Source organism: Oratosquilla oratoria, chromosome 27, assembly GCF_046742065.1.
Source record: "Oratosquilla oratoria isolate Oo_2021 chromosome 27, ASM4674206v1, whole genome shotgun sequence".
Taxonomy (NCBI): domain Eukaryota; kingdom Metazoa; phylum Arthropoda; class Malacostraca; order Stomatopoda; family Squillidae; genus Oratosquilla; species Oratosquilla oratoria.
In genome coordinates this window covers 15,764,443-15,772,632 of record NC_134803.1, presented here as the reverse complement: position 1 = coordinate 15,772,632, position 8,190 = coordinate 15,764,443, and positions in this window count along the sequence as shown.

The window sequence follows — 8,190 nt, the reverse complement described above, 5'->3', positions numbered from 1 at the left end:
AACAGAAATCACCAGGACACCAGGGTCATAAAATTACTGGTGGTAATCCAAAGAGCAGAGTACTTTTCTGCTCAAATATTTGCTTGACTCTTGATTATGAAGAGGTTTATCTCTTAAGCGAGAAATATGGAAGAGTGGAACGAAATCAGACGGAAACTTTCAAATTATGGTAGTTCATATAACTGCTACATAGTATTTGATGAAAATAAATCTGCACTTGAAGCATTGAATGGATTAAATAATCATCTTATGAATGATTCCATGATCAAAACTCGCCTTTTTAATATAGATAACTTGAAAAATGAGAAATATGACTTTATTCCAAAAGAAGAAACAGTTCAAAGTATGCCCCATAGGAAATCTCCTGCCATACTCTGGTATGTTGCAACATACAGAGAGGACAGGGAGAACTTCTTGAGAGCCTCAGAATGTATTGAAAATAAAATAGGTACCGTCCCTTATGAAAACTAAAGAAATATGGCAGGAGTATCTTGATAAAAGTAGGTAATGATACCCAAGCCAAGCTTTTATCAAACTTCAGACCCACCAATCATGGCAACATAAAGCAAATAACACCCCATAAGAGCTTCAATACCTGCAAGGGTATTATTTTCTCTGAAGACCTATATATGATTTCTCCGAAGAAGAAATTTTGAAAATGTGCCCTGAGAACGTACATGAAGTAAAAAAGCTAAGAGGAAATAATAACTCCATCCTCTTATCTTTCTCTACCACAGTCCTCCCTGATGTAATAGTCATCAAACACTCAAGATTTAGAGTAAAAAAATACAAGCAACGCCCAACTCAATGTTACAACTGCTTAGAATATGGTCATATCATCTCAAAATGTAACAATAACAAAAAATGTGACAAATGTTTTGAAGAGCATAGGGAAGACAGTATCTGTACAAACGTTCCATACAGCCTCCATTGCTCTGGTAATCACTCCCCTAGATCTAAAGAATGCTCACATTTTAAATTTGAACAAGACATCCTCGAAATAGCCAATTCTGAACATATCAGTATTGGCAATGCAAAGCGGAAACTAATGGGAGCCAATAGAAACCCCAACTCAACCTATGCTGACATAGTAAAGAAAATTAAAATGAAATTAGATAATAACTTGTCAAATCCTAACACTGTTGCACACAAGGATGTTTTAACTGGAATTCCCAAAACCCAGACTCCAGTACCCAACACTAGTGCTGCAGCAAACCCTATCAATAGTGTGGACCATGATAATATTTTGCCTGATCCTAATAACCATTCAAAAATTAAAAAGGCTAGCTCACAAAACAACCCTCGAACCACCAGCAGCCTATCTACTAGGCAAAAAACTCAGAATGTGCCACCTAATAGTAGATCAGTTGATGAAAAAGAAAAGGATCTGAAACTAGAAACAAAATCTATTATAATAACAATGGAAAATAAATAAACCAACAGGGCTGAAGACTGATGGATTCATAGAACCACCCGTCAAAAAGAGTAAAAAACAAAGAGAACACAACAAACTCTGATTGTGATACCTCCAATATATTTGACTCGCCCATGGAAACGGATAATACTATATCTGAAGATACTACTTCCATACCGCTTCCCCAAACTACTGGCAAGATGGAAACTGCGGAGAATGTCTCTCCAGGCTACCAAAGGAAGTCTACCAACTCCCGTACATCCCTGAAAAATCTTCTTGAGAACCTTCCCCTATCAAGTACTCATGAAAGGCTGAAAGAATCTCAACCTTCCAAGATAAAAAGACTACAGAAAAACTTCAATCCCCAACAAACTACTCCTTCTAAGGGAAGTATGTCTGTCAGAGGGAAAAAATAACCTATTCCAAATTCAAAGATATCCTACAGGGGAATTGCAAAGGAATAAAAGCCAGATCTGAACAGCTAAAGGTCATACTACATGATTTTATTCCAGAAATTATTTGTTTACAGGAGACAAAGATAGGCAGTAACCCGTATAATCCTGGATTAAACTACTCTAGAAACCATTCGCCTCCTCCTCCAGGAGATATTGCCCATGGTGGAGCAGCAATAATAATTCATAAAGCAATACAACACACAGTCTTAAATCTTGTGACATCTCTGCAAGCTGTGGCTGTTGAAACTATACTAGATAAAAAAATGACTATATGCTCTCTTTATCTTCCACCTAAATGTAGCTTCACAGAACATGACATTCAAGACTTAACTAACCAGTTCCAAGCCCATTTTTATTGCTTGGTGACTGCAACTCTCATAATCCTCTCTGGGGAGGTAGCATATTAAATGCTGAGGGGAAATTAATTGAGAAGTTTATTGACAATAATCATATCACCTTGTATAATGATGGATCTATGACTTACCATAACACTCACAATAATACAGCCAGTGCCATTAATCTAAGTATATGTTCATCTTCCATCCATCTCGATTTTATATGGTCTGTCAATGAATATCTTAATGGTAGTGACCACTTCCCCATCCATCTTAAGTATGTCAAAAATACCCCCAACAGAATGCCCCCCTAAATGGAAGGTTCAGGAAGCTGACTGGAATAAGTATAAAAATAATTTAATTTTAGAACAAGATTTTGAAACTTTTGACAGTCATATAGAAGCATATAAAATCTTTACTGAAGCAACCTTAAAAAGTGCTGAGATTGCTATTCCAAAAACTAAAGGGAAACCCAGTAGACCTGCAGTTCCATGGTGGAACAAAACCTGTGGAGTACTGAGAAAGATAACTCGAAAATGTTACTGATAATACAAAAATAGCGGTTCAACACAGAGCAAGATTATATATAAACGAGTTCTTGCTAAGCAGCGCAAACACTTCAAGAAATCAAAGCGAGAATCATGGCTTCACTACATAAATGGGATTAACTCTAAAAGAGTTTATTGGACAGTATTAGCTGTTTTAATAGCTTTCACCCTTTAATACAAAAAGCTCAGGAGTGGCTATTTCATATTTCCTGCCGACACAAAGAGGTTAATTTCTGCTGGGTTCCATCACACGTGGGAATCCATGGTAATGAACTAGCTGACAAGGAAGCTGCACAATGTAACAACATACCAAGATACCACACTCTGACATGAAAAGAATAATAAAATCCCTGTCTGGGGTATTGGCTCCTGTCTGGGGTATTGGCTGCTTGTTATTGTGGCAAAGTAGCATGCAGTTGATACTTTAGGGTCTATATGGGGCGCCCCTGCGGACCAGAGCCACACATCATTTTGTCTATGATAGAGGAAAACTCTGTTCATAGAGAAATGATGACACTTTTATACTACGATTGTCCCTCCGTTATGCTGTCCCCCAACCCCTTGTTGCTGTCCTGTACCATTTCTCTGAGTATTCTTTTTCTGTGGTGGGGGAATTCCCTGTGGTGGGGGAAAAGAATACTGCCACCAAGTATTCCCACTTGGATCATAAGAGGCGAGAAGAAAGGGACAGGGATTGGGACTAGGCATCCTTCTACTTGTAGCCCCATAGGGGACATTCCTAAACAAAAAAGAGAAGGCATAAGAGGGTCTAGGAGTTTTCGGACCAGCACCCTAAGGTTTGGGTCTTTTAATGTGCGTGGATGTGGTACAGATGAGAGTAAAAGGGAAGAGAAGAAAGATGGATGTGTTGGCTTTGAGTGAAACTAAGTTGAAAGGGAAGGGTGAGTGTAAGTTTGGGAGTGTAAGTGGGAGGTTATCAGGAGTGAAGAGAGGGCGAGGGAGGGAAGGGGTGGCTATTCTAGTAAGTGAAGATATAGGTAAACGTGTAGTGGAGTGGAAGGAGGTTTCCTCAAGGATAATGTGGATGAAGGTGAAACTGGGGAAGGAGATATGGGTCTTTGTAAGTGCATATGGGCCTGGCAGTGAGAAGAGTGTAGAAGAAAGGGAGGCCTTTTGGATAAATTTAAATGAGTGCATAGAGGAATTAGGAAGAAATGTCAATGTAATAGTACTGGGAGACCTTAATGCTAGGGTAGGAAATGGTCCAATCTGCTTGTGTGGATTATTTCTTCCGCTCTTCGTCTTAAGCTCAGGATTAAGCCCTTGGGGTAGCCAAGCTTCAAGAAGGCCGCGATGACGTTTCTGGATACCCTATTAATAAAGACAACTGAGGGCCTCCTGTTCAGGGTTTACAGAAAGCCTACGAACCGTGACGACTTCATACACTACCTGTCGGCACACAATGAGAGGACGAAAAAGGGGGTAGTCATGGGCTTCTTCCTGCGTGCCTACAGGATATGCAGCGAGGAGTTCCTGGAGGAGGAAATCGAATACGTCATCGCGGCCTTCTTGAAGCTTGGCTACCCCAAGGGCTTAATCCTGAGCTTAAGACGAAGAGCGGAAGAAATAATCCACACAAGCAGATTAAGAGAAGGCAACACCACCACAAAAACATCATACATGGCGCTTCCTAACTCTGAGAAGGTAGGAGACATTATTAGAATGCTCAGGGGCACGGAAGTTAAAGCAGCCGTAACATCGGGAACGAAGATTGGTGACATGTTAAAAAGCGGGACTAAGATGAGGGGGAGAGAAGACAGCGTCGTATATAAGATCCCATGCACATCATGCGATAAAGCATACTACGGAGAGACTAAGAGGGGCCTTAACACTAGAATCAGGGAGCATAAGGCCGACCTCCGTCACCATAGACTCACCAACGCAATGGTGGTGCATGTTGACGAGTCTGGGCACCTCCCACAATGGAACCGAGCCGAGATTCTACACGAAGGTATGGATAAGAAGATCAGAAAATCTATAGAAGCTGCGTACATCACCACTCGTCCGAATATCAACAATAAGGCTGGGAGCTTCACCTGGGCCAAATCTTCAGCGAATATAGCGCTTCGTGATTGGCTGTCTCAGCGGGCCAATCAGGACGCAGCGCTATACGCTCGTACACCCCCTTGAGCCATAAGGCGGGTTTATAATCTCTGTATGTTTCTAGTATGCTCATTCCTTTGAGAAAGTCGTTAGACGAAACGTCAGGAATAAAGCTTCACCTCCAGTCCATGTTTCCTTTACCGTGTCTATACAACTTGTTCACATGGATTTTCATGATAGGAAGAGTTAAGGATGTACATGTGCTAAGGGGAGAGGGTGGGGGAATATCAGATAATTTTTTGGTGGAAGGTAAGTTCAGAGTGGAGGATAGATGGAGAAAGAAGAAAGGGACAAAAGGTAGGGAAGTTCTTAGAGTGAACTCTTTAAATGAAAAGGAAAAGGAGGAGTACGGAAAGAAGCTGAAGGAGGAGTAGGAAGGAGTAAAGGATAGAGTAGAGCTGGGTGTGGAGGAGGAATGGGGATGGTTCAAGGAGGGGGTCATAAAGTGTGCAAGGATGGTGTGATGGTGTGTGGAACAAGAAGGGCAGGAGGAAATAGAAGAAAGGGTAGTGAATGGTGGGATGAGGAAACAAAGAAGGTTGTAGAAGAGAAGAAGCGAGCTTTCACAGATTGGTTACAAAATAGGACGAGGGAGTCATATGAGAGGTACAAAGAAAAGAAAAGAGAAGTAAAGCAAAAGGTAAAGGTTGCAAAGAGGAGAACAGATGTGAAATGGGGTAAGAGTATGACAGAAGATTTTGAAAGTAATAAAAAGATGTTTTGGAAAGAAATTAAGAGAGGAAGAGGAGGCGAATCAAGTAGAGAAGAAAAGGTAAAAGGTGCAGATGGAGAGATGATAATGGAAGAGAAGGCAGTAAGGGGAAGATGGGAAGAATATTTTAGGGAGTTGCTAAATGTGAAGGAGGATAGGGAGGGAAATATAGCTGCAGTGGGAAATACGAAGAAAATGAGAGTGATGAGTGAGGAGAATGGAGGACAAATAAGGAAGGATGAGGTGAAGGCAGTTGTTAAGATGATGAAAGCAGGTAAGGCACCTGGTCTGGATGGATGCCATGCAGAATGTCTGAAAAAGGGAGGTACAGTGATGGTGGACTGGCTGGTGAGGTTATTTAATGTTTGCTGGAAAGAGGGTAGAGTGCTGGAGGACTGTAGGAGTGCCTGTATAGTTCCTCTTTACAAGGGAAAAGGGGACAAGTGTGAGTGTAGTAGTTTCAGAGGGATTAGCTTGTTAAGTGCAGTTGGGAAGGCTTATGGGAGGATCTTGATTGAGAGGATTAGGAGAGGAAGAGAGGGAGTAATTGGTGAGGAACAGTGTGGATTTAGGACAGGTAGAGGTTGTGTAGATCAGATCTTTGTGGTAAGACAGATATGTGAGAAAGCTATAGGAAAGGGGAAGGATGTTTTTTGGGCTTTTATGGATCTGGAAAAGGCTTATGATAGGGTGGACAGAAAGGCACTGTGGGAGATTATGCAGATATACGGGATAGGAGGAAAGCTTCTAGGAGCTGTCAAGAGTATTTATGAGAGTAGTAGAGCTTGTGTCAGGATTGGAAATGTAGAGAGTGAGTGGTTCGAGGTAAAGGTGGGACTTCATCAAGGATGCGTTATGTCGCCCTGGCTGTTCAACTTATATATGGATGGGGTGGTGCGAGAGGTAAATGCAAGGGTAGTGGGCAAGGGATTAGAGATGGTTAAAGAAAATGGAGAAAAGTGGGAGGTGAGCCAGCTGTTGTTTGCGGACGACACTGCGCTTGTGGCAGGATCGGAGGAGGGACTGAGGAAGTTGGTGGCAGAGTTTGGGAGAGTATGTGATAGAAGAAAGCTAAAGATAAATGTGGGTAAAAGTAAGGTGATGAGATGTACAAGGGGTGAAAGTGACAGTAGACTGGAAGTGAGCATTGAGGGAGAGTGACTGGAGGAAGTGGATAGTTTTAGATACTTGGGTGCAAATGTGGCAGGAAAAGGTGGAGTGAAGGTGGAGGTAGAATGTAGATTGAGAGAAGCGAGTAAATGCCTTGGTGGATTAAAGAGTGTAATGAGGAATAGACATTTGGGAATGGATGCTAAGAGGAGACTGTATTGTGCCAACAGCACTGTATGGGGCAGAAACATGGAACATAAGACAAGAAGAGAGGAGCTTGAATGTGTTTGAGATGAGGTGTCTGAGAAGTATGATGGGGGTTACTAGGCTAGAGTGAGAAATGAGGAGGTGAGGAGGAGAACAGGGGTGGAAAAGGAGCTGGGAGATAGGGTTGATGAAAGAATATTAGGATGATTTGGACACATGGAAAGAATGAGTGAAGAAAGACTAGTAAAAGAGGTATGGGAGGCAGATGTGGAGGGAGTGAACATGAGGGGACGTCTTAGGATGAGGTGGATGGATGGAGTGAAGGGGGCTTTGGGGAAGAGGGGAATGTCTGTTGAGGAAGGACGGGAGAGGACAGAAGACAGGGGTGAATGGAGAATGGTTTGTATATGGATGATGTTGTGATTGCATGAGGTGGAATGTGTGGGGGGATGGGGGGTGAGGTAGTATGTGTGAGCAAAATTTGACGCAGCCCGAAGGGATTTCTCCCCGTCCTCTCCCTTTATGAAATGGGGGGACGGAGAGGGGGGGGGGTCGCCGGTTTAATGAAGCGGCCTTGCTGTGGATGTGCTGTGTCTTGCGACACTGCTTCTGACCCAGGGCAGTGGACAAGGTGCAGGGATGACCCGTCATCCAGGAGGTGCTCAGAGAAGAGGGAGGGTGGAGGGGTGTGGAGTGTATTCAGGGATGGAATGGGTGGAAATGATTTTATGCCTTTCCCTTTTTGGCTACCTCCCTTGTATGTATATTTTAAACAAATGGCAATAGCATTGGTCTTCCCCAGTTTTAGCTAATAATAAGAAATATAAAAATATTAGAAATTCCAGAAATCCATGGGTCTCTGGTTTTAACTTGAACCGCAAAAAACAGGTTATTTTAACCAGATTAAGGATTGGACACACCCGCCTAACCCATAAATTCATCCTGGATAGCGGCAGTGCCCCTGAATGTAATCATTGTGGCACTTTGATGTCAGTTGAGCACATTCTAGTGCACTGCCCAAAGTTTTTAAATATAAAGACGAAGTACAATATTCACTCAAAATCTCTTAAAAGAGATTTTGGGCGAGGAAGCTGATATAAACTTTTTGGATTTTTAAAAGAAACATATCTTTTCAATGAAATTTATATTTCTATCTAAACAATTTTATTTACTTCTACTTTTTATCTATTTATTTTTTAACCAAATTTAATGATTTTATAATTCTATCAAACTTTAATCTTTTACCCACTCTTCACTAATCAGTCATGGCGGCACTATATGACCT